Source organism: Carcharodon carcharias, chromosome 14 (assembly GCF_017639515.1).
Source record: "Carcharodon carcharias isolate sCarCar2 chromosome 14, sCarCar2.pri, whole genome shotgun sequence".
Taxonomy (NCBI): Eukaryota; Metazoa; Chordata; class Chondrichthyes; order Lamniformes; family Lamnidae; genus Carcharodon; species Carcharodon carcharias.
In genome coordinates, this window is record NC_054480.1 from 10,095,527 (window position 1) to 10,123,477 (window position 27,951).

The following is a 27,951-nucleotide window of genomic DNA, read 5'->3' on the forward strand; positions in this document are numbered from 1 at the left end:
ATGGGTACCCGCATGGGCCCCATCTATGCCTGTCTCTTTATGGGGTATGTGGAACATTCCTTGTTCCAGTCCTACTCCGGCCCCCTTCCACAACTCTTTCTCCGGTACATCGATGATTATTTCAGTGCTGCTTCATGCTCTCGTCGGGACTTGGAAAAATTTATTAATTTTGCTTCCAATCTCCACCCCTCCATCATTTTCACGAGGTCCATCTCTGACACTTCCCTTCCCTTCCTTGACCTCTCTGTCTCAATCTCTGGTGATAGACTGTCCACCAATATCCATTACAAACCCACCGACTCCCACAGCTACCTTGACTACAGCTCCTCACACCCCGCTTCCTGTAAGGACTCCATCCCATTCTCTCAGTTCCTTCACCTCTGTCGCATCTGTTCCGATGATGCTACATTCAAAAACAGTTCCTCTGACATGTCCTCCTTCTTCCTTAACCGAGGTTTTCCACCCACGGTCGTTGACAGGGCCCTCAACCGTGTCCGGCCCATCTTCCGCGCATCCGCCCTCACGCCTTCTCCTCCCTCCCAGAAACATGATAGGGTCCCCCTTGTCCTCACTTACCACCCCACCAGCCTCCGCATTCAAAGGATCATCCTCCGCCAATTCCGCCAACTCCAGCATGATGCCACCACCAAACACATCTTCCCTTCACCCCCCCTATCGGCATTCCGTAGGGATCGCTCCCTCCGGGACACCTTGGTCCACTCCTCCATCACCCCCTACTCCTCAACCCCCTCCTATGGCACCACCCCATGCCCACGCAAAAGATGCAACACCTGCCCCTTCACTTCCTCTCTCCTCACCGTCCAAGGACCCAAACACTCCTTTCAAGTGAAGCAGCATTTCACTTGCATTTCCCCCAACTTAGTCTACTGCATTCGTTGCTCCCAATGTGGTCTCCTCTACATTGGAGAGACCAAACGTAAACTGGGCGACCGCTTTGCAGAACACCTGCGGTCTGTCCGCAAGAATGACCCAAACCTCCATGTCGCTTGCCATTTTAACACTCCACCCTGCTCTCTTGCCCACATGTCTGTCCTTGGCTTGCTGCATTGTTCCAGTGAAGCCCAACGCAAACTGGAGGAACAACACCTCATCTTCCGACTAGGCACTTTACAGCCTTCCGGACTGAATATTGAATTCAACAACTTTAGGTCTTGAGCTCCCTCCCCCATCCCCACCCCCTTTCTGTTTCCCCCTTCCTCTTGTTTTTTTTCCAATAAATTATATAGGTTTTTCTTTTCCCACCTATTTCCATTATTTTTAAATATTTTTAAATCTTTTATGTTCTCCCCACCCCCACTAGAGCTATACCTTGAGTGCCCTACCATCCATTCTTAATTAGCACATTCGTTTAGATAATATCACCAACTTTAACACCTATGTGATCTTTTGTTCTATTGTTGGTGACATCTTTTGATGATCTGCTTCTATCACTTCTTGTTTGTCCCTACAACCACACCAACCCCCTCCACTTCTCTCTCTCTGTCTCTCTCTCCGCACCCCTCCCCCCCCCACCCCCCCCCCCACCCAACACTCCTTAAACCAGCTTATATTTCAACTCTTTCTTGGACTCGAACTCAAGTTCTGTCGAAGGGTCATGAGGACTCGAAACGTCAACTTTTTTCTTCTCCGCCGATGCTGCCAGACCTGCTGAGTTTTTCCAGGTAATTCTGTTTTTGTTTTGGATTTCCAGCATCCGCAGTTTTTTTGTTTTTAATAAAGTAGCTCAGCTAGACAGATACCACATACCAAAAATCGAAGACCTGTATGCAAAGCTGGTAGGTGGGACCACCTATATGAAGTTTGATATGAGTCATGTTTATCAACAACTAGAGTTAGATAATGTCTCCCAGGAATTTGTCACAATTAATACCCACAAAAGGTTGTACCAATACACTGGATTGCCTTTCAGTGTCTCCTCAGCTTGTGCCTCTTCCAGAGAACAATGGAAAGTTTACTGCAAGGACTGCCTCAGGTTGTAGTCTATTTAGATGATGTTTTGGTGACAGGATTCACTGAAAATGAGTACATGGCAAACTTAGAAGGAGTCTTAAAATGTTTCTTGCAGGCTGGAGTGCCTTTAAAAAAAAAGTGCATGTTCCAAGCGAGGGAGGTAATCTATTTGGGTCACCGGGTAGATTCACAGGTCCTCCATCCGGTTGAGGAGAAAGTCAGAGCCATTACAGAGGCATCTGCATCAAAGAGCGCCTCAGAGCTCAAATCATTCTTTAAAAAAAAATTCTCAAATCATTCTTAAAATTCTTAAATCAACTATTATGGGCAGTTCTTACCAAATTTGTCTACAGAACTGGCCCCCCTACATTATTTACTCAAAAAGAACCAACGTCTGTCTTGGGAGATGCCCCAGAAAGAAGTTTTTCTTTATTCGTTCTTGGGATGTGGGCATCACTGGCTAGGCCAGCATTTATTACCCATCCCTAATTGCCCTTGTTTAGAGGGCAGTTAAGAGTCAACCACATTGCTGTGGGTCTGGAGTCACATGTAGGCCAGACCAGGTAAGGACGACAGATTTCCTTCCCTAAAGGACATTGCTGAACCAGATGGGTTTTTACAACAATCGACAATGATTTAATGGTCATCATTAGACTTTTAATTCTAGAATTTTTTTATTGAATTCAAATTTCGCTTTCTGCAGTGGTGAGATTCAAGCCCAGCATTACCCTGGGTCTCTGGATTACCAATACCAATGCACCTTTGACCTTCAAGGAGGTCAAACAATTGTCGCACTTGTCCAAACTATTAGTACATTATGACCAGAAGAAAGAATTGGTGTTGGCTTGTGATGCATCCCCCCTATGGAGTGGGAGCAATCAGTGATCTCCCATTGGATGGACGAGGGCACGGAACAGCCTATAGGCTACATATCAAGGACACTCACCAAAGCGGAAAAGGGATACTCACAGATGGAAAAAGGTGGCCTGTCAATCATCTTTGGTGTTAAGAAATTTCACCAGTATGTACACGGGCGCCATTTTACAATCATTTCAGACCACAAGCCATTGCTAGGATTGTTCAGCAAAGACAGGGCTATACCACCCATAGACTTAGCAAGAACGCAACGATGGGCTTTAATCCTGGCAGCATACGAGTATACTTTCGTACATAGGCCTCGCAGTCAAATTACAAACGTTGATGCACTTACTTGTTTGCCTTTAGAAGAAAAGGGTGTGGAAGTCCCAGTTCCACAAGAACTTGTTTTATTGCTAAATTTCTTAGATTCCTTGCCAGTATGCACTCAACAAATCAGAGACTGGACAAGTAGGGACCCAGTCCTATCACAGGTAGGGGAACAAGTGCTTCATGGTTGGTCACAAGAGCCTGTATCTGACGAAATGAAACTGTACTTCAACACAAGACATGGAATAACCAGCCAGGATGGCATCTTATTGTGGAAAGCATGAGTGATAGTTCCTCCAAAGGGGAAGAGAGCCATTGTTTATTGAGCTACACAGCTCACATCCAGGAATACCCCGAATGAAGACCATAGCTCACAGCTACCTATGGTAGAATGGTGAGTTTAGTGAAGAATTGTGTGCAATGTCAGCAGCTGCAAAGGTTGCCTTCAACAGCTCCGTTACACCTTGGGAGTGGCCAGGAAGCCCATGGGTGTGGTTACACATTGACTATCTGGGACTTTTCATGGGAACAATGTTTCTGCTCATTGTTGGTGCCCAATCAAAATGGATGGACATATATGAGGTGAAGTCACCAACGTCTCTGCTACAATTGAGAAGCTACATCAAAGTTTTGTCATTAACCGACTACCAGAACTGGTCGTTTCCAATAACGGCACGGCGTTTACGAGTACTGAGTTTCAGCAGTTTATCAGCCTCAGCAGTATCACTCGTGTGAAAGCTTCACTGTGCCAACCTTCCCCAGATGGACTGGCAAAAGGGCAGTTCAGACATTCAAGGCTGGCATGAAGAAATTAACTGGAGATTCCATAGCAATCAAGCTAGCACGCTTTCTTTTTCCATCCCTCACACAACAACAGGTGTCACATCTGCAGAATTATTAACGAAACACAGTCTCAGGACAAGATCGAGGATAGTAATGCCAAATTTAAAGGCCAGGGGGGAGGTCAGGGAAGTCAGAAAGCTAGACACGACTGGCATAGTCGTGAGAGGGAATTTATCGTGGGAGAGACAGTATACGTGAAGAACTTTGGAGAAGGACCAAAGTGGTTACCTGGTGAAATAAGTGCAGTGACTGGACATCTCTCTTACCACATGGAGCTGGAAGGCCGAGTCATTCTTTAAAAAAAAATCATCCATGGGATGTGGGCTTCACTGGCTGGGCCAGCATTTATTGCCCATCCCTAATCGCCCTTGAGAAGGTGGTGGTGAGCTGCCTTCTTGAACCGCTGCAGTCCATGTGGTGTAGATACACCCACAGTGCTGTTAGGGAGGGAGTTCCAGGATTTTGACCCAGCGACAGTGAAGGAACAGCGATATATTTCCAAGTCAGGATGGTGAGTGACTTGGAGAGGAACTTCTAGGCAGTGGTGTTCCCATGTATCTGCTGTCTTTGTCCTTCTAAATGGTAGTGTTCATGGGTTTGGAAGGTGCTGTCGAAGGAGCCTTGGTGAATTCCTGCAGTGCATCTTGTAGATGGTACACACTGCTGCTACTGTGTATCAGTGGTAGAGGGAGTGAACGTTTGTGGATGTGGTGCCAATCAAGCGGGCTGCTTTGTCCTGGATGGTGTCAAGCTTCTTGAGTGTGTTGTGGGAGCTGCACTTATCCAGGCAAGTGGGGAGTATTCCATCACACTCCTGACTTGTGCCTTGTAGATAGTGGACAGGCTTTGGGGAATCAGAAGGTGAGTTACTCGCCACAGGATTCCCAGCCTGTGACCTGCTCTTGAAGCCACAGTATTTATATGGCTAGTCCAGTACAGTTTTTGGTCAAAGGTAACCACCACGATGTTGATAGTAAGAGATTCAGTGATGGTAATGCCATTGAATGTCAAGGGGCGATGGTTGGATTCTCTCTTGTCGGAGATGGTCATTGCCTGGCACTTGTGTGGCGTGAATGTTACTTGCTGCTTGTCAATCCAAGCCTGGATATTATCCAGGTCTTGCTGCATTTGAACATGGACTGCTTCAGTATCGGAGGAGTCACGAATGGTGCTGAACATTGTGCATTCATCAGTGGACATTCACACTTCTGACCTTCTGATGGAAGGGAGGTCGTTGATGAAGCAGCTGAAGATTGTTGGGCCGAGGACACTATCCTGAGGAACTCCTGCAGTGATGTCCTGGAACTGAGATGACTGACCTCCAACAACCACCATCTTCCTTTGTGCTAGGTATGACTCCTAACAGCAGAGAGTTTCCCCCCCCAATTCTCATTGACTCCAGTTTTGCTAGGGCTTCTTGATGCCACACTCAGTCAAATGCTGCCTTGATGTCAAGGGTAGTCACTCTCACCTCACCTCAGGAGTTTAGCTCTTTTGTCCATGCTTGAACTAAGACTGTAATGAGGTCAGGAGCTGAGTGGCCCTAGTGGAACCCACACTGGGTGTCAGTGAGCAGGTTATTGCTAAGCAAGTGCCATCTTGATAGCACTGTTGATGATCCCTTCCATTACTTTACTAATGATCGAGAGTAGACTGATGGGGCAGTAATTGGCTGGGTTGGATTTGTCCTGCTTCTTGTGTGCAGGACATACCTGGGCAATTTTCCACTTAGCTGGGTAGATGCCAGTGTTGTAGCTGTACTGGAACAGCTTGGCTAGGGGTGCGGCAAGTTCTGGAGCACAGGTCTTCAGCACTATTGTCGGAATATTGTAAGGATTCATAGCCTTTGCATTATCCAGTGCCTTCAGCTGTTTCTTGATGTCACGTGGAGTGAATCGAATTGGCTGAAGACAGGCTGCTGGGGACCTCCGAAGGAGGCCGAGATGGATCATCCACTCGACCCTTCTGGCTGAAGATTGTTGCAAATGGTTCAGACTTATCTTGTGCACTGATGTGCTGGGCACCTCCATCATTGAAGATGGGGATATTTGTGAAGCGTCCTCCTCCAGTGAGTTGTATAATTGTCCACCACCATTCACGACTGGATGTGGCAGATTGCAGAGCTTAGATCTGATGCGTTGGTTGTGGGATCACTTAGCTCTGTCTATCACTTGCTACTTATGCTGTTTGGCACGCAAATAATCCTGTGTTATAGCTTCACCAGGTTGACACCTCATTTTTAGGTATGCCTGGTGCTGCTCCTGGCATGCCCTCCTGCACTCTTCATTGAACCAGGGTGGATCCCCTGGCTTGATGGTAATGGTAGAGTGGGGGATATGCCAGGCCATAAGGTTACAGATTGTGTTTGAGTACAATTCTGTTGCTGCTGATGGCCCACAGCACCTCATGGATGCCCAATCTTGAGTTGCTCGATCTGTTCGGAATCCATCCCATTTAGCACGGCGGTAGTGCCACACAACACGATGGAGGGTATGCTCAGTGTGAAGACAGGATTTCATCTCCACAATGACTGTGCGGTGGTCACTCCTGCCAATACTGTCATGGTTCCCTCACCACCTGCCGCAGACCCAGTCTAGCAGCTATGTCATTTAGGACTCTGCCAGTTCAGTCAGTGGTGGTGCTGCCAAGGTACTCTTGGTGATGGACATTGAAGTCCCCCACCCGGAGTGTACTCTGTGCCCTTGCCACCCTCAGTGCTTCCTCCAAGTGGTGTTGCTGCAAAGGGGCATGTTAGTGGGGTGGTGAAAAAGACATATGGGACACTTGCCTTTTTCAGTTGAGGCATAGATTACAAAAGTAGGGAGATCATGTTGGAGTTGTATAGAACCTTGGTGAGGCCACAGCTGGAGTACTGTGTGCAGTTCTGGTCACTGCATTATAGGAAGGATGTGATTGCACTGGAGGGGGTGCAGAGGAGATTCGCCGGGATGTTGCCTGGGATGAAACATTTAAGCTATGAAGAGAGGTTGGATAGACTTGGGTTGTTTTTGTTGGAGCAGAGAAGACTGAGGGGCGACCTGATCGAGGTGTACAAGATTATGAGGGGCATGGACAGGGTGGATAGGGAGCAGCTGTTCCCCTTAGTTGAAGGGTCAGTCACAAGGGGGCATAAGTTCAAGGTGAGGGGCAGGAGGTTTAGGGGGAGATGTGAGGAAAAACATTTTACCCAGACGATGGTGACGGTCTGGAATGCGCTGCCTGGGAGGGTGGTGGAGGCAGGTTGCCTCACATCCTTTAAATTGTACCTGATGAGCACTTGGTACATCATAACATTCAAGGCTATGGGCCAAGTGCTGGTAAATGGGATTAGGTAGGTAGGTCAGGTGTTTTTCACATGTCAGTGCAGACTCAATGGGCCGAAGGGCCTTTTCTGCTCTGTGATTCTGTGATAAGTGGTAATCAGCAGAAGGTTTCTTTATCCATGTTTGACCCGATACCACGAGACTTCATGGGGTCCAAAGTCGATGTTGATACAACTGATTGGCTTGCTCGGCCATTTCAGAGAGCAGTTAAGAGTCAACCACATTGCTATCGGTCTGGAGTCACACATAAGCCAGACCAGGTAAGGACGACAGATTTCTTTCCCTAAAGGACATTAGTAAGCCAGATGGGTTTTTACAACAATTGACAATAGTTTCATGGTCTTTTAATTCCAGATATTTATTGAATTGAAATTTCACCACTTGCTGTGGTGGGATTTGAACCCAGGTCCCCAAAGAATTATCCTGGGTCTCTGGATTACTAGCTCAGTGACAATACCATTACACCATTGTACATGTGGGTCATCTAAGGAAGAGAGAAACAATGCACAAGAAATGATCCCAGCAGTGTTTATGACTGGGTCAGTGTTTCTTGTTGATGTATCTGAACTGGGTTGAGTTCTATCTGTTGTTCATTCAAAAGTGGAGGATACAGATCTGCAGGAGACCATTGAAGTGCCTGATGTTCAGATAACTCTGGAAAAGGAAGATTCTGACAAGGCATCTGAAAGTGTAGAGCTGAGACACTCTACACGCCTTTTATCGGTGTAAATATTTTGCTATTTTGAGAAAATTGTAATTGTAAATATAAAATGTATTTCTGTGTAGAGGGGGAGGGATGTGGTAATCTGATGTGTGATATACCTTTAAGGTTATTAAGGAAGATCACATGATCTCAAAATCCAATAGCAGAGTAACGTGTGCTACCTCTGTAGTTAGTAGTTTGCAGTCAGTAGTTGAGAGAGTGTAGAAATAGAGTTTGAAGAGTGAGCACATGTTTAGTTGCTGCTGGGTACCTTTGTAAATAAATCAAGAGTTTCTACCTATTAAGTAAGTGTCTGCTTCTCAACTCTATCATTAATACCTAATTGGCCACCACTCACAACAAGTTTGCAAACAGGATTCAACAAGCTGGTGTGTAGGATCCAACAGGCCCTGATAATAATCTGGCAATAGTACAAAAGACTTGTACTCCGGAACTTGCTGCGCCCCTAGCCAAGCTGTTCCAGTACAGCTACATCACTGGCATCTACCCGGCAATGTGGAAAATTGCCCAGGTATGTCCTGTACTTACAAAGCAGGACTATTCTAAACCAGTCAATTACTGCCCCAGTCTAATATCGATCATCAGTTAAGTGATGGAGCGAGTCATCAACAGTGCTATCAAGCAGCACTTGCTTAGCAATAACCTGCTCACTGGTGCTCAGTTTGGGTTCTGCCAGGGCCACATAGCTCCTGACCTCATTACAGCCTTGGTTCAAACATGGACAAAAGAGCTGAACTCCAGAGATGAGGTGAGAGTGACCTCCCTCGACATCAAGGCAGCATTTGACTGAGTGTGGCATCAAGGAGCCCTAGCAAAACTGGAGACAATGGGAATCAGCGGAAAACTCTCCACTGGTTGGACTTATACCTAGTACAAAGGAAGATGGTTGTGGTTGTTGGAGGTCAATCATCTCAATTCCAAAATATCACTGCAGGAGTTCCTCAGGGTAGTGTCCTCAGCCCAACCATCTTCAGCTGCTACATCAATGCCCTTCCTTCCATCATAAGGTCAGAAGCAGGGAAGTTCGCTGATGATTGCACAATGTTCGGCGCAATTTGCAACTCCTCAGTTACTGAAGCAGTCCACGTCCAAATGCAGCAAGATTTGGACAACATCCAGGTTTGGACTGACAAATGGCAAGTAACATTTGTGCCACAAAAGTGCCAGGCAATGACCAACTCCAACAAGAGGGAATCTGACCATTACTCCTTGACATTCAATGGCATTACTATTGCTGAATCCCCCACAAACAACATCCTGAGGGTTAGTAATGACCAGAAACTGAACCGGACTAGCCATATAAATACTGTGGTTACAAGAGCAGGTCAGGGGCTAGGAATTCTGTGGTGAGTAACGCACCTCCCGCCTTCCCAAGGCCTGTCCACCACCTACAAGGCACAAGTCAGGAGTGTGACGGAATACTCTCCACTTGCCTGAATGAGTGCAGCTCCCACAACTCAAGAAGCTCAACAACATCCAGGACAAAGCAGCCCACTTAATTGGCACCACATCCACCAACATTCTGGAAAAACCAGTTCCAACCTGTTCAATCTTTCCTGATAGTTATAACCTCTCAGTTCTCGTGAATCTTTTTTACACCTTCACACGTGTCTTTGTATCTAATATAGAGAACAAAAATGTGCATAGTGCTCTCTGTGTGGTTCTATCCTAGTTTGACATAACTTCTTTGTTTCTGAGTTCCGTTCCTGAGTCCCAATGTCTGCATTAAGTGAATTAGGCTCCCATGACAAAAACCACACATTACGGAGACCTATAGAAAAATAAAAGTGCTCACAGAATCAGCAGACCAAAATAATCCCATCGCCTGTCTCTCTATACATGAGGCCACCTTCATGCTTCAGTGAACCCAAACTGGGTTCAAATTTAAATTGTTTTATGTCAGAACAAGTCTAAATCAGTTTGTGTCACCTTGGCTTTCTTGGTAGTAATGTCACCTCTAGATGAGAAGGCTATGGGTCTTGTGTAAATACTTGAAGCTGACATCTCCAAGTCAGAGGGAGTGCTGCATTGTTGGAGGTCATGAGATGTCGAACTGACACCGTTTCTTTCATGCAGATGGGCATTAACCCTGTGAAATCCTTGTTGAGGGTTCTCCAGATGTCTTGGACAACATTCTTCCTTATTCATTAACAACTGCAACTTGCATTGAAAAAGCACCTCTAATCTAGCAAAAGATTAACGGCAGGGGCGATTATCAAACAAAATTTGACACCAATTCACATTGAGATATTAGGACAGTAACTTGGCCAAAGTGGTAGGTTTAAGGAACACGCTGACTAAGTTCTTACCCTGCAGTTACCCATAAAAACAGGAGCGAATATTGACAGCAGTGTGTCAGCCAATGAGTTGGAGGAGGGACTTGAGGTTTTCATTTTCAGAAGTCTGAGCTCATGACCCAAACCAGCAGAGATCCCTGAGCTCATGACCCAAACTACAGGAGACAGATTCCTGAATAGAGCTGGATTATTTCTCCAGCAAACTGCAGTGAGTTAAGAATGGTTGCATAATACACATTTCACCCATTAAATCTACCCTAGCCACTTCCAGTAGTTTAGTATCCAGGTGTGATTGATGAGGCATCGCTCTAGGCAACCTGTTTAAAATACGTCTGCTTTCAGCCAGATTTTTGAGCAGAGTTTGAATGCAGAGTCTGATTGTCTGTTTTTAGGGACTAATCTGGCACCCTCTTCCAAGGGGTGACTTCCTAATTGGCTGCCTCCACGTCTGCTGTCCAACCAAGGATGGTGAGAGGGTCGCTGAGGCTGCAGACCCAATCAGAGGGTTAACAGTTTTGGAAGGCTGGCAGTTCCACTGGGAGAGGTAGGCACTGCTCAGGCAGATAGGAGAGTGCAAGGGCACCTCAAAGTGGAAGTGTACACCAACTTTCAAGAATAAAGAGGGGTGAAGCTGTTAGGTCCCTTGAAGTGGAGGGAGAAACCACTCCAATGGATTAAGACCCATGGTGCCATCATTGGGGCACAGAGCCTCTGGATCTGATTGCCCTCCCAATCTAGCTCCATGAGACCACCTCCACAGAGGACCGGGTTCGACACTCTGCAGGAGGCTACTCTGGCACTGGGAAGATCCCAGCGGAGTTCTTGCTATCCCTCCTTTTTAGGTTCTTAATTGCTTATTATTGTCTAGCTGGCTGGGTGGGTATTGCTGTCATTGTTGTTTACCTGTCTGTGGTAAGATTGCCTAGAAGTGTGAATGTGTCAACACCATTAGCCTGAGCCCTAATCTGTAGGTTTGCTCCCAGTTTCATCTTCAACCCTTCTCCATAGGACTGAGAAGATTCTGTCCAGTGGGAGCAGTTCAAACTGCTAATCGCTGAGTGATGAGGTTCTGGATGAAGTCACTAACAAATAGGCTGCTGCTAAATGGAGACTTTTTGTGTTTTTTTTTAAGAATTGTTGGTTATTTCACTTTTTAGTTTTACTCATCAAGCACACTGGATAAATCCTGTTAACACCCTCCTGTCCACTATTAACAGTGAGACTGTGGCGGTGAGTGTGTTACAGTTCACTCAGGGAGTCCGAGTTGCTGTGGCAACAGGCACTTATACATGCATGTTGTCGCCTGGAGCTATAGATAGTGATGGCAGAGGCTCCAACATTCTTCCAATCGCATGGCTGATCAGGAATCTCGGCCGCTCTTATCACCTGACATCGGCATGTGTTGGAAAGATTCGCAAGATGATAATCAACGTGTTATGAACGCAGCTTCCTTGGCCTTCAAGTCCTGGAGTGGGACTCGAACTTGGAGCATCTGGCTCAAAGGCAGGGTCACAAGACACTGAGCCACAGGACCTCCAGTGAGACTGTAATAAGGGTAAGTGACCCTTACTCTGCTCTGACAGGAGAACCTCTGGTCTTCCCGTTAACTCTACGACTGAAGGCAAACATGACAAAAGGGTTTAAAGGTAAAACGTACCCTTTTAGTATATGCAACAAGGTGGGCCTCTCAAACTGAGTGTAGAAAGAGGGAGAAACATGTCAGAATGAAGTGGGAGAATTATCATGCCAAAAGAGATTAGAGGATGCAGAGTATTGAAATTTATTTATTTATTGCTGGGGGAGGGGGGCAATGGAGGTTTGAAGGTCAAAAAGCAATCTACAGCTCAAGTTCCAGATTCCTCTTTCACAGCCGCCCTTGCAGAGAACAGCAGGGTAAGCAGCTTGCTGTCTTAAAAAAGCACCTGAGCATTTGCTTGTTAAACACTGCATAAATCAGCTACGCCAAATACAAATTAATCTGGACTCTAATCACTTGTTCTAGTCACTTAGCAGCTGTTTTGTGTCCCTGTCCTTTCTAGATTACGATGGCACTCAGCCCTAGACAGCAGTCTCTGCTGATTGACCTGAGGCAATGTTGCTGCTTCTACCACTCCAGCAACCAACAATACATGTTATCTTTGGCTAAAGCTCCACTTAGCGGAAAGGGATTTATTTATTCTAACAGGCCAGGCAAAATGTCACACTGGAAAATCTGCTTGCAGCTGAATGTACAAAATCCTAACAGAAAACACTTTGCTCGTTTGTTGGTGTAATGTCCCTGAATTGTAACAACATTCAGAATGCCTCTTGTGACGCTGTGACACACCTGTCCATTGTGCCTGTGGCATGACCAAAAGCGTCACTGGGAACTCAACGCTGAACTATAAGAGGGAGAGGTTTGGATAAAGGTTAAACCAAAGATTTTGCCTGAAAATTAGGGGTTGGGAAAGTTTCTGAAAGCGGGAAGGCAGAGGTGAAGGGGTTTATGGAAGGGGTTTCCACTTCTGCTTTCCACAAACACACACTGGATATGATTTTCACTCAAGCATCAGGAACATGCACAAGTCTGTCGAAGGAAACAGCTTGTGGCCAGGATTAAATTCACACCCCCCACCCCCCAACCAACCCAATCACATCATCTGGGAAGAATACACTGCTGCACATGACGTGTGGTTTTCTTTTATATTTGTTCATGGGGTGGGGTGCGGGCATTGGTGGCAAGGCCAGAATTTACTGTCCATCCTTAATTGCCCATAAGATGGTGGTGAACCGCCTTCTTGCACCGGTGCAGTCCGGGTACTGTAGGTACACCAAACTAAGTGGTTTGCTAGGCCAGTTCAGAGGGCAGTTAAGAGTTAAACACATTTGAATGGCAGATTTCCACCCCTGAAGGACATCAGTGAACCAGGTGCTCTTGACAATCCGATAGTTTCATGATCATTAATGCTACTAGCATTTCGTTCCAGGTATCTTAATTGAATTTAAATCCCTCCATTTGATTGCCTCCAGAGCACTAATCCAGGCCACTGGATTATTAGTCCAGTAAACTACCACTCCGCTGCTGACTATCCTCCGCTCACTATCATTTGCTGGAGAAATAATCCCACTGTTACCAAGAAACTTTGCTGTCTTGGCAACTCTCGTAAAGTCCTGTCCCTTCTCGAGCTCAATGGCTGAAACAATAGCATCAAAATTTATTTTGCAGAATCTTATAGCACAGAGGAGGCCACTTGGCCCGTCATATCTGTGCTAGCTCTTTGACAGAACTATCCGATTTAGTCCCTTGCCACAGTTCTTTCCCTATAGTCCACATGTGCTGCCTTTCATGACCTTTGAGATGTCCGAAAGCACTTTCTAGCCAGCGAGGTCCACTTTTTGAAGGGTAGCCACTGCAGAGGGAACCTTCCCCCAGTAGTCTTGGAGGGTGAGTTGACATGTGGCAGAATGACCAGGAGGAGGTGACTGAGAAGAGGTAAACAACAGACCCATAACTGAGGCACAGATAAATAAATATGGAACAAGAAGCAGAGAAAACCCATTTGCTGCATTTCGGTAGCTTTGCTCTCCAACTTTGCCTTAATGGTTCCCGATGATAATTTCATCAAGATTCTTGTTTCTACAACTGTTGTTTTATATTGGCAGTTTCCTCAGAATAAAACCAAAATCTGTTATAAACAACCATTCAAGCCTGGCTTAAAAAGTTATTACAGTATTACAAAGAAACCTTTCGAAATGTGTGGTATTACAGAGAAATGAAACTGTCAATTTGCATACAGCAAGCTCTCCAAACAGTGGTGGAAATAATAGTTCATTTTTTTTCCCCATTCTTTCATGGATGTGGGTATTGCTGGCAAGGCCAGCATTTGTTGCAAGCCCTGGACTGCTTCAGTATCTGAGGATTTGCGAATGGTGCTAAATATTGTGCAATCATCAAAACATGCTTGGAATTGCCCTTGAGAAGGTGGTGGTGAGCTGCCTTCTTGAAGCACTGCAGTCTGTGTGGTGTAGGTACACCCACAGTGCTGTTAGGGAGGGAGTTCCAGGATTTTGACCAAGCAGCAGTGAAGGAACGGCGATATATTTCCAAGTCAGGATGGTGTGGGGCTTGGAGGAGAACTTGCAGGTGGTGGTGTTCCCATATGCCTGCTGCCCTTGTCCTTCTAGATGGCAGGGGTTGCGGGTTTGAAAGGTGCTGTCAAAGGAGTCTTGCTGAGTTGCTACAGTGCAGCTTGAAGATGGTACATGCTGCTGCCACTGTGCATCAGTGGTTGAGGAACAGAATGTTTAAGGTGCTGGATGGGATGCCAATCAAGTGGGCTGCTTTGTCCTGTTTGGTGCCAAGCTTTTGGAGTGTTGTTGGAGCCACACTCATCCAGGCAAGTGGAGAGTATTCGATCACACTTCTGACTCGCCTTGTAGATGGTGGACAGGCTTTGGGGAGTCAGGAGGTGAGTTACTCACCACAGAATTCCCAGCCTCTGACCTGCTCTTCTAGGCACAGTATTTATATGGCTAGTCCAGTTCAGTTTCTGGTCAATGGTAACTCCCAGGATGTTTTAAAGTGGGGGATTCAGTGATGGTAATGCCATTAAATGTCAAGGGGTGATGGTTAGATTCTCTTTTGTTGGAGATGGTCATTGCCTGGAGCTTTTGAGGTGCAAATGTTACTTGCCACTTGTCAGTCAAAGCCTGGATATTGTCCAGGTCTTGCTGCATTTGGACATGCACTGCTTCAATATCTGAGGAGTTCCGAATGGTGCTGAACATTGTGCAACCATCAGCAGCATCCCCACTTCTGACCTTATGATGGAAGGAAGGTCATTGATGAAGCAGCTGAATATGGTTGGGCTGAGGACACTATCCTGAGGAACTCCTGCAGTGATGTCCTGGAGCTGAGATGACTGACCTCCAACGACCTCAACCATCTTCCTTTGTGCTAGGTATGACTCCAACCAGGAGACTTTTCCCCTGACTCCCATTGACTCCAGTTTTGCTAGAGCTCCTTGATGTCACACTCAACCTTGATGTCAAGGGCAGTCACTGTCACCTCCCCTCTGGAGTTTAGCTCTTTTATCTATGTTTGGACTAAGGCTGTAATAAGGTCAGGAGCTAAGAGGCCGTGGCAAAACCCAAACTGAGTATGAATGAGCAGGTGTCGCTGAGCAAGTGCCACTTGATAGCACTGTCCACAACTCCTTCCATCATTTTGCTGATGATTGAGAGCAGATTGATGGGGCATTAAATGGCCAGGTTGTACTTGTCCTGCTTTTTGTGACCAGGATGTGCCTGAGCAATTTTCCAAATTGCTGGGTAGGTACTAATGTGATAGCTGTACAGGAATAACTTGGCTAGGGGGGATGATTTGTTCTGGAGTACAAGTCTTCAGCACTATTTCAGGAATTTTGTCAGGACCCATTGTTTTCACAGTATCTAGTGATTTCATCTGTTTCTTGATATTGTGTGGATTGAATTGAATTGGCTGAAGATGGGCATCTGTGATGCTGGGGACCTCAGGAGGAGGCTGCAATGGATCATCCACTCAGCACTTTTAGCTGAAGAGGTTTGCAAATGCTTCAGCCTTATCTTTTGCACTGATGTCTTGGCTCTTACAATCAAGGATGGGGATATTTGTGGAGCCTCCTCCTCCTGATAGTTGTTTAATTGTCCACCACCACTCATGACTGGATGTGGCACAATTGCAGAGTTTTGATCTGATCTATTGGTTGTGGAATTGTTTGGCTCTGTCTATCATGTGCCGCGTCCACTGTTTGGCACGTGTTGTAGCTTCACCAGGATGACACCTCATTTTTAGGTATGCCTGGTGCTGCTCCTGGCATGTATTCCTGCACTCTTCATTGAACCTGGGTGGATCCCCTGGCTTGATGGTAATGGTAGAGTGGGAGAAATGCCGGGCCATGAGGTAACTGATTGTGGTTGAATTCAAATCTGCTGCTGCTGTTGGCCCACAGGGCCCCATGGATGCCCAGTTTTGAGCTGTTCAATCTGTTCTGAATCTATCCTATCTGGCACAGTGGTAGTGCCACACAACACGATAGAGGGTGTCCTTAGTGTGAAGACAGAGCTTCGTCTCCACAAGGACTGTGCGGTGGTCACTCCTACCGATACTGTCTGTGACAGGTAGATTGGTGAGGACGTGGTTTAGTAGGTTTTTTTCCTCTTGTTGATTCCCTCAACACCTACCGCAGACCCAGTCTAGCAGCTGTGTCCTTTAGGACTTGGCCAGCTTGGTCAGTAGTGGTGCTACCGAGCCACTCATGGTGATGGACTTTGAAGTCCCCAACCCAGAGTACATCCTGTGCCCTTGCCACCCTCAGTGCTTCCTCCAAGTGGTGTTCAACATGGAGGAGTACTGTGATGTTAATTGAAGCATTGAGGGATAAATATCATCCAGGACCTCCGTGCTCACCTGGGAGGGAAGGGTGGACATTGATTTGATCTGAAAGACAGCACCTCCAACAGTGCAGCACTCTCAGCATTGCAGCTGAGCTGTCAACCTAGATTACATGCTAAAGTCCGCTAAAGGCCATAATTTGTTATGGCAATGCTTTACAAATGAGACTCCTATAAGGAAACAATAGCAGTGAATTACAGCTCATACAGAACCATTTTTTGCAAGTCAGTTTGGAAGGTGCTGTCTAAGGAGAAAGAGCACACAGGAACAGGAGGAAGCCATTTAGCCGTTGACCCCCATTCCACTATTCAATGAGATCATGGCTGATCTGTGATTTCACATACCTGCCTTTGTCCCATGTCCCTTAAGGCTTTTAGTTAATAAAAATCAATGTTTCTGTTTTAAAGTGAAGAATTAACACAGCACCAATTACTGTTTATGGAAGAGAGTTGCAAACTGTAGAAATTATTCCTATTTTCAGCACTGAAAGGTCTGGCTCTTTTTTTTTAAGGTTACATTTTTTCTTCATCCATGGGATGTGGGTGTCGCTGGCTGGACCAGCATTTATTGCCCATCCCTCGTTGCCCTTGAGAAGGTGGTGGTGAGCTGCCTTCTTGAACCGCTGCAGTCCATGTGGTGTAGGTACACCCACAGTGCTGTTAGGGAGGGAGTTCCAGGATTTTGACCCAGCGACAGTGAAGGAACGGCGATATATTTCCAAGTCAGGATGGTGAGTGACTTGGAGGGGAACTTCCAGGTGGTGGTGTTCCATGAGCCTGCTGCCCTCATCTTTCTAGATGGTAGTGGTTGTGGGTTTGGAAGGTGCTGTCTAAGGAGCCTTGGTGAGTTCCTGCAGTGCATCTTGTAGGTGGTAGATACTGTGCATTGGTGGTGGAGGGAATGAATGTTTGTAAATGGGGTGCCAATCAGGTGGGCTGCTTTTTGCTGAATGGTGTCAAGCTTCTGGTCTGTTGTTGGAGGTGCACTCATCCAGGCGTGGGGGGAGTATTCCATCACACTCCTGACTTGTGCATTGTAGATGGCGGACAGACTTTGAGGAGTCAGGAGGTGAGTTATGTGCTGCAGGATCCCTAGCCTCTGACCTACTCTTGTAGCTACAGTATTTCATTTTCTGATCAATGATAACCCCCAGGATGTTGATAGTGGGGGATTCAGAAATGGTAATGCCATTGAATGTCAAGCAGCGATGGTTAGATTCTCTCTTGTTGGAGATGGTCATTGCCTGGCACTTGTGTGAAGCCAATGTTACTTGCCACTTGTCAGCCCAAGTCCGGATGTTGTCCAGGTCTTGCTGCATTTGGACATGGACTGCTTCAGTATCTGAGGAGTTGCAAATGGTGCTGAATATTGTTCGCTGATGATTACACATCACTACTTCTGACCTTATGATAGAAGAAAGGTCATTATGAAGCAGCTGAAGATGGTTGGGGCTAGGACACTACCCTGAGGAACTCCTGCTATGATGTCCTGGAACTAAGGTGATTGATCTCCAACAACCACAACCATCTTCCTTTGTGCTAGGTATGACTCCAACCAGTGGGGTGTTTTTTCCCTTGATTCCCAGTGACCCCAGTTTTGCTAGGGCTCCTTGATGCCACACTCTGTCAAATGCTGCCTTGATGTCAAGGGTGATCACTCTCACTTCACTTCAGGAGTTCAGCTCTTTTGCTCATGTTTGAACCAAGGCTGTAATGAGGTCAGGAACCAAGTTTGGGTTCCTCCAGGGCCATTTATTGAGCAGTTTATTGCTGAGCTTGTGCCGCATGATAGCAGTGTTCATGACCCCTTCCATTACCTCATTGATGATCGAGAGTAGACTGATGAAGTGGCAATTGACCGGGTTGAATTTGTTCTGCTTTTTGTGTACAGGACATACTGGGCAATTTTCCACCCTATCTGTCCCCCTTAATACCATGAGAACTTCAAGGAAATCACTCCCCAAACCTGTCCTAGTTTGTGCTCCTGGGGATTCCACATGGTCAAAGAGGTAAGTTTTAAGAAGGAGAGAGAACTAAAGAGTTATAAAAGGTTAGGGAAGGAATTCCAGAGCTTAGGGTCCCACTTAGAGCTGCCAATGGCTCAAGAGGCCAGAAGTGGAGGAGTCCAACATTATCAAAACCAATCATCAAGTTTGTGGAATCTTGGTGTTCTCAAAATGGCTGTTGTGTTTCCCACAAACTTAAAGTGAGCATACTTCGATTGCACTTTATTGGCTGGGAATCACTTTGGGAAGTCCTCAAAATAGGAAAGATACTATACAACTGAAAATCTTTTCTAATATATGGGTGAACATCGTTCCCAATCTCAAGAACTGACACACTTCAACCAAGTCAAGACTTGATTGAAGCGTATGAGTTTTCTATTTTGGATGTGTAAGGCATCACGGAGAATTTGTCATGTTTCTATTTGTAAAGTATTGGAGCAGAAAGCGAGAATTCCAACATCTGCCTTGGCTTGAATTTGGCTCTGATAATCTTCACTGGTTGCATCAGCACAAAAGGCTCCTTAAATTTAGATTACAAAAGGCTCCTCTATTCAAAACTGGAAGGTTGATATTATGTTCAATATAAAAGGCCATGGATCAAAGAGACACTGAACAATTCTGATGTTACAACAGTAGCAACACTTCAAAAGTACTTCATTGGCTGTAAAGTGCTTTGAGACGTGCTGAGGTAGGGAATGGTGCTATCTTGTTGCAAGCCTTCTTTATGAAAAGCCAAATCAGAGTGTTGGGGGATTCATGCATTGACATGTGCTGTATGAAGTTGGAGATGGTGGCGAGATGTCACTGGACTAGGAATCTAGAGACTCAGGCTAGTGCTGTGGGGATAGGTGTACAAATCCCACCATGGCAGCTGATGGAATTTAAACTCAATTAATTAAATCTGGAATTATAAACCTAGTCTCAGTAATGGCAATCATGAAATATTCATCAATTGTCGTTAAAACACCAATCTGGTTCACTAATGTCCCTTTAGGGAAGGAATCCTGCTGTCCTCGCCTGGTCTGGTTTACATGTGACTCCACAACAATGTGGTTGACCCTTAACTGCCCTCTGAAATGGCCTAACAAGACACTCAGGTTCAAGGGCAATTAGGGATGAGCAACAAATGCTGGCATTGCCAGTGGCACCCACATCCCATGAAAGTATAAAAACACTACACTCACTGGCAGGATGGTCTTGCACTGAGCAAGTATGTAGATAGTGGCAATCCCAAGGCCCAGGTTAATGCTCTGGGGACATGGGTTCAAATCCCACCATGGCAGTTGGTGGAATTTAAATGCAATTTAAAAAGAAAATCAGTAATGGTGACCATGAAACTATCATCGATTGTGGTAAAAACCCATCCGGTTCACTAATGTCCATTAGGGAAGGAAATCTGCTGTCCTTACCTGGTCTGGCCTACATGTGACTCCAGACCCCAAATCAACATGATTGATTCTTAACTGCCCTCAAGGGCAATTAGGAATAGGCAACAAATGCTGACCTTGCCAGAGATGCCCACGTTCCAGGAATTAATGAAAGGTCTCACAGACTCTGACTTCACCAAAAGTCTATAATGATCAAACAATGCATGAACACTGGGATATGATAAAAAAAAAATTGAATTTCTTTAGCATCTTTCACAATCTCAATGTTCCAAGTGCTTCACAGCCAATGAAGCCTTTGTTGCAAAGAAACTAGTCACGGCTGCCAATAGTGAAGCAGTTGAAATCAGGAATTTGCATGAGGCCAGAATTGGGGGAGCACTGAAATCTCGGAGGGTTGCAGGGTTGGAGGAGGGGCGAGGTCACGGGGGGATTTGAAAACAATAATGGGAATTTTAAAATTAAGACGTTGCTTGACCAGGAGCCAATGGAGATCAGTGAACACAGGAGTGATAGAAACGGGACTTTTGAGAATTAGAATATGGGCAGCAGATTTGAAGTTTATGGAGGCTGAGCAACAGGAGACAGGCAAGAGATCATTGGAATAGTCAGGTCCGAACGCAATATAGACAAGGGTATCAGCAGCTTCAATTTCTGTCCTAGCTACAGTTGTTGATTAGCAGTAGGGAGCAGGAATTTACATTCCTTTCCTGCACCAGGGACACATCGAGGCTATCCGATTCAGCAGAGGCTGTAGGTTGAATCTGGGAGCTGCCTGTGCTGTAAGATTGGCACTTCAGCCTTTTCAAAAACAATACAAGAAAAAAACAGCATACGTGGGTTTTTGAAACACTTGACATGACTGTTACAGAGATTGTCAAGGAGGATCTGAACTCACTGTCAGTCCTCCCACAACAGCAGTGTAACAGTAATTGCCTCAGAGCTCCAACCATCAGTCCCTCGAAATAAAGATCAACCGCTTCACAGCTGATGGCTCCCTGCTTCGAACCTATCCGATCCCCCAGAGCTCACTTCTCACTAAAAACAGTTCCAGACACAGCCTTCAGCTTATGGCCACTCTGAGCAAACATTTCTACTTGGATGAGAACAGTGGCAGATTCAGAATCAAAAAGTATAGTTTACATCCATCTCAATTTGTCCAGGACACCAGTGGAATTTAAAAAAAAAATGACACTAATTTCCTCATAAAGGGGGCCACTGGAAAACATGGGATCATCTTTCTGGGGTATACCTGGGTCTCCACCCTCTCCATTTCCCCCTCTTCCTCCAACTCCCATCACCATTATCAATGTCCACTTCTGCATCTCACCATTAGCCCATTTCATGTCTTCCTCCACTCTCCTTCCCCCAAATCCATTCCCCTAGGTCCCCCCCATCTGCCTCCCACACTTCATACTCGCACCTCTCTTCATCTCCATCTCAATCTCAGTCCAACTCCTCCTCTCCCTTCAATCCTCCACCTCCCTCCTCTTCCCACTTCATACCCATCTCCCCCCCATCCCTCTTCCCACTTCATACCCATCTCCCCCCCATCCCTCTTCCCATCCTCCACCTCCTTTCCCCTCCCCTCCCTTCCTGCTGCACCCCTCTCTCCCATCCCTCTCTCCCTTCTCTCCACCTCTCTTCCCTTCCCCTGTCCCACCCTCTCCCTGTCTCCCTCCTCTCCATCTCCCTCCCTCATTCCTGGTCACCTGGTTAATGCCTGAGTGAAACAGGGTGGCTGATTTGAGATGGGCTCCAGATGCCACCTTTTATCAAACCTACTCCCTCACTCAGGTAATTTCCCAATAGAATCAGCTTCCATTGTCCCTCTAGGTATAGGTCACAATCCATTTTGGTGTCAAATTCTGATGAAAGCTTTTGCTGACAGGGTTCTTTTGATATTTTATACCAACTTTCAAATGCATTATTCTCATGCCATGTAATGCATTTCACCATCTTTGATCTCTATACTGTGTCTACCCTGTGACAAGTCTTCATTTCCTACATTACAACAGTGACTACACTTCAAAAGTACTTAATTAGTCTTCAAAGCCATTTGAGGTCAAAAGGTGCTATATAAATGCAAGTTCTTTCTTTCTTCCCTCTCTTTTAAAAGCTACCTCTGTGACCAAGCTTTTAGCCACCTCTCCCAAAATTCCCCTATGTCTCGATGATTTTCAGACCAAGGTTAGTTATCAGGACCTATCTCGTCCTTCAGAATCCACTCCCTCATTCATACATGCAAATATTAGAATTGATGGATTAATAATTTATAACATTTCTGCAAACTGATCAAGCATTCACTTCCAGCTGATAGCCACATTCTAGAGCAAGTGCGTGTTCTTAGCACACAGTCAGTGTTTTACAGGCACATAGTATGCATTTCTCTGTGAAATTGTATATTTATGGAGTTATAAAATTTTAAGGACAATTCTGCATTGAAAATATCCCTAATAAAGAGGCAGTGTTATATAAAATCTTCTCATCAATACTTAAGTGTACAGGGCTGGTTGTAACCATCCAATCGATAGGTAGTTTGTAGTGATATTAAGTGCGGTAGTCTTATTGTTTCTTCTTGTCAAAGTAAGGTGTCGCAATGCTGAAGGATTAGACATTTTTCCAATCTTTGCACCCAATGTTAGTAGCATCAAGCATTCCCAGGCCAGGTGCAACATGGACTGTAACATCTACAAGATGCACTGCAGCAACTCACCAAGGCTCCTTAAGCAGCACCTTCCAAACCCATGACTGCTACCATCTAGAAGGATAAGGACAGCAGACACATGAGAGCACCACCACCTGGAAGATCCTCTCCAAGCCACACATCATCCAGACTTGGAAATATATTGCCGTTCCTTCACTGTCGCTGGGTCAAAATCCAGGAACTCCCTCCCTAACAGCACTGTCGGTGTACCTACACCACATGGACTGCAGCGGTTCAAGAAGGCAGCTCACCACCACCTTCTCAAAGGTAATAAGGATGGGCAATTAACACTGGCCTGGTCAGCAATGCCCACATCCCATGAATGAATTTTTAAAAATGTTTAAGATCCCTCAACATTACCCCAAACAATTTACCTTCAGTGCAAATTTCAGTGGAGTGTTCCTCTTGCAATCAGGTGAGGCGTTCTTAAATTAATTCTCAAGATGTAGGCATCACTGACATGGCCGGCATTTATTGCCCATCCCCTGAAGTGCTTTACAGCCAATGAAATTCTCTGTCACTATTGCCCATCCCTGGAGAAGGTGGCAGTGAGCTTTCGGCTTGGACCATTACAGTTCTAGCAACTTAATACAGAGTGGCTTGTTCAGCCACTTCAGAGGGAGGTTAATAGTTAACTGCATCAGTGTGGTACTGGAGTCACATATAGACCCAGGCTGGTTAAGGGCACTAGGTTTTCCTTCCCTAAAGGACATTAGTAACACAATGTTTACTCGGTCATTTTTCTTAATACCAGCTTTTAATTTCAACATTTTTATCATTTGAATTCAAATTGTCACACTGAACTCATACTCTCAGGTTCATTAGTCTTGGTGTGATTATTAATCCAGGCCTCTATTTCTAGACCAGCAACAGAACTATTGGACAACCATAATCCTACCTCAGGCTACTAGTTTGAATCAGGTTACCAATTCTGTGTAAATTAAAGGCAACTTTTGTCAACTGGGTTTGACTTTTTTAAACTACCATAAACTCCTTTCATCCAAGAAAGAATTTGCATTTAAATAGCACTGTTAACATCCCCAGGGCATTACAAAATGCTTCATAGCTGATTAATTATGCTCGAAGTTACAGTTACTGTTCAAAGGAGAACAGCCAGTTCCCACTAACAACGATGAGATAAATCACCAGCTAATCTGTTTGAGGGATATTGGTTACATTAATATTGACCAGGGCTCTGGGATAATTCCATAACTCTTCTTCATCTAGAGCTATGGGATCCTTTACATCCACGAGGGGGCAGATGGGGCCTTGATTCAACACCTGATCTCAACCATGTTGTAGTAATTATGGTTTCATTTAGTGTGCATTGTACCTTTAAGAATTATACTTATTAGGAAAGATCACATGATCTGTAGTAACCAATAGGAGAGAGTAACGCAGGCTACCTCAGCAGTCGGTGTAGAGATAAAATTGGAGTTGAAGCATTTGTAGTTGCTGCCAAGTATATTGTAAATAAATTTAATGTTTCCACCCAAGAAGTGTCTGCAGATCAATTCTATCATTCATAGCACAACTCAGCCATCCTACAGCACATGTGGAACTCCCTCTCTTCTGAATGCTCTGAAGAATCAGCCTAGGTTTCATGCTCAAGTGATGGATTACAGTGTGAACACATAATCTTCTCAATCAGAAGCAAGGGTGCTCCCAACTGAGCCATTTAGTGAGAAAAATGCCAGCCATCTTCTCGTTCTGCTTTCAAGCCTCAATCCTAGAGATATACTAACTCATTGCACAATCCAATCCAACATCAGCTCTTACTTCCTATCTCACCTATTTATTTTCCTGCACCAATTTCCTCCCATCCTTTCCTAAAGACACTGACCTCCAGGTAGGATACAGTTTCACAGCCACTGGTCCCCCATTGATATGTTCAATGGGCAATTTGTTCACTTGCCCCATTCTTCTTGTGGGAGCATAGATAGTGAGGGAAAAATTGTCCTGTTCCTAAACTTGGATGTACAGGTTGCATAAACTTGGCCTGTATTCCCTTGAGGGGTGATCTTACTGAGGTGCTTGCAATGTTAAAATAATTCAATTGGATAGATATACAGACAAAATGTTCCCTGTGTCAGGCGAATCCAGAACTAGTGGGTATAACTTTTAAAATTCGAGCAATGCCATTCAGGGGCAAAGGACCTTTTCCACACACAGGGCATTTCAGGTTTGGAACTCTCTCCCCCAAAATGGCTTTGAATGCTGGGAGTCAATTTGAGCTTTCGTCACTTAAAGTTGTGGCAGTAACAGATTTGGAGGAAAGATGGGCTAAAGGAGTTGAGGTACAGGTCAGTCAAGATCCAATAGAAGAGTAGAAGAGTCGAGCAGCTTCAAGAAGCTGAATTAGCTCCTCCTGTTTCTAATAATTCTCTGACGTTGTTCCTGGTTGAAAACCATGTGTGCAGGGTCTGAGGGACAGCTGGCCACCCATTTAAATGGATGAATAGAAAACTTGGGAAGACTGCAGAATGAATGCATGATCGTCCTCATCTTCATCCCTCTCTGCTGGGCGCTCAGATAGTATGGGCCATACAGTAAAGAACTTACATTTCTTTAGTGCCTTTCACTACCTCAGAACATCCTGAAGTGCTTTACAGCCAATGAAATTCTCTGTCACTATTGTAATACATGGACCACAACAGCCAATTTGTTGCACATGTTGGAACGAGGAACACAAGTGAAGCTGTGACATCCACAGCAGTGTCAGCATTCGTTTGAGTTGCTTTGGTTTGAGTCCAGTGGCCTGTTTTAATGTTGCAAATTCAAAGTAATCCTACTTAACTATTGCACAAACTGAGATAACCTGCGAGCTTCCTAGGTTTGCAGGTCTGACTTTCACAGTAAGCTGCACATTGAGCCCGCTGTCACTGGGGCAGCTCAGTCAATCCTGCCTCCAACAAGCACAGCATCCTGACAGAAACACAGCGAAAGATGTCAGAGCCTGGAGTCTCTGTGCTCCCTTGAGTCAACATACAAGGATGTGAAGGATTCAAACAGCCACTCTGATGTGAGTTATGAGCAGTCGTTTGAAACTTCTGCTCTCTGTGGTACTACCATTTTCTAATAGTTTTGCTGACAATAACCTCTAGCTAGAGAGAGCAGGATTATACTCCTTTTCACATCTCAGAGAAGATATGATTCATATCACCATAAACTACTGCCTGGTTATTAAACTAGAGTCACGAGGAAGCCTCAGCGTTGGACTAAGAGGTTAATCTCGCTGTATGTGTTAATCTATCAATCTACAAGTGGTATCACCTTCAGGTATCAATCACGGATCAGTGGGTAGTGTACTTGTCTCTGATTCAAAAGGTTGTGGGTTCAAGTGTCACTCCAGAGACATAAGCACATAACTTAGGCTGATACTCCTAGTGCAGCACTGAGAATGCTGCACTGTTGTCATCTTTTTGATGAGATGTTAACTAGGCCCCATCTGTCCTCAGGTAGATGTAAGATCCTGCAGCACTATTTCAAGAGAAGGGGAGCTCTTCTCATGCCCTGCACATGCTGTTTAAGGGAGCTTGCTGTGTGCAAACTGGTTGCCATTTTTCTGACATTTCAACAATGACTACTCTTCAGAAGAACCTAATTGGCTATAAAGCACTTTGGGACAGCATGAGGTTATGAAAGCCACAATATAACTGTTCCGATTGGACTTGAAATATTAACCCTGTTTCTCTCTCCACAGATGCTGCAAGGCCTGCTGAGCTTTTCCAGCATTTTCTATTTTTATTTCAGATCTCCAGCATCCTATCTTGCTATTATTAGATAAATATAAATCTTCCTTTTAATAATATTCATCCAGGTAGAGAGGAACTGGAATCACACGTAGACCAGACCAGATAGGGTCGGAGGATCATTCTCCCTGAAGATGAAGAAGGGAACCAGTTGGGGAATTTTCATTATGGCTTTTTCGAACTTCAGCTGAACTGGACCAGCCATATAAATACTGTGGCTACAAAAGCAGGTCATAGGCTAGAAATCCTGTGGCTAATAATTCACCTCCCAACTCCCCAAAGCCTGTCCACCATTTACAAGGCACAAGTCAGGAGTGTGACGGAATGCTCCCCATTTGCCTGGATGAATGCAGCTCCCACAACACTCAAGAAGCTGGACACCATCCAGGAGAAAGCAGCCGCTTGATTTGCACCACATCTACAAACATTCACTTCCTCCACCATCGACGCACAGTAGCGGTAGTGTGTACCATCTATAAGGTTCACTACAGAAACACACCAAGGCTCCTTCAACAGCACTTTTCAAACCTCTACCACCTAGAACGACAATGGCAGCAGATAGATGGGAACACCACCACCTGCAAGTTCCCTTCCAAGTCACTCACCACCTTGACTTGGAAATATATCACCGTTCCTTCATTATCGCTGGGTCAAAATCCTGGAACTCCCTTCCTAGCAGCACTGTGGGTGTACCTACAGCACATGGGCTGCAGCGGTTCAAGAAGGCAGCTCACCACCACCTTCTCAAGGGCAATTAGGGATGGGCAACAAGAGTGCTGACCCAGCCAGCGATGCCCACATCCCAAAAGGTTGTCCTAGTGACAGCCTTTAAAATGACCAGACTTTCCTAATTCAAATTTCACAAATTGCCCTTGATGGGATGTGAACTCTCAACCTTTAGATTGTTAGTCCAGAATCAAAAGCGTTCAGTCACTGTTGACACCCACACCTCACATGTCTGACAAGTTCCATTATTGACAAGAGCCCTTGACTCCAGATTGAGTGAATCAGCATGTTCAGCTTCATGAGGTGGTATAAATGGACAGGAATTCAATATTCAATAAGAATATGGCAACAGGCCCAGATCTGCTCAATTGCGACATTATTTAAAGGCAGATTACTAATAAGAGAAGGGCTGCTGCCCTGAGAGAGAACCCTTCTCTCACCACTAGCCTCCCATTCCTCTTCCTGTTACAATTGTCCGTTTCTCCACCATTTCATCAACACTACAATGCTGGTTTATTCTTTAAATCCACCTCCCTTGTTCCCCCAACATGTCAGCTGCGGCTCAGTGGGTAGCTCACCTCAAGAGTCTGAACATTATGTGTTCAAGTCCCCATTCCAATG

General features: G+C 45.4%; 1 protein-coding gene across 2 annotated transcripts in view; it reads right to left on the reverse strand.

The window, feature by feature from the left end:
• Positions 1–27,951, reverse strand: part of raly (RALY heterogeneous nuclear ribonucleoprotein) — a 149,224-nt gene that overhangs the window by 110,358 nt on the left and 10,915 nt on the right. The window contains exon 2 of one of the 2 annotated variants that reach the window (XM_041203672.1): positions 22,862–22,906. The exons of the other annotated variant lie outside the window; for it this stretch is intronic. The gene's annotated coding sequence lies outside the window, so the exon portion shown is untranslated. The remainder of the gene's footprint in view (positions 1–22,861; positions 22,907–27,951) is intronic. 2 annotated transcript variants of the gene reach the window in all.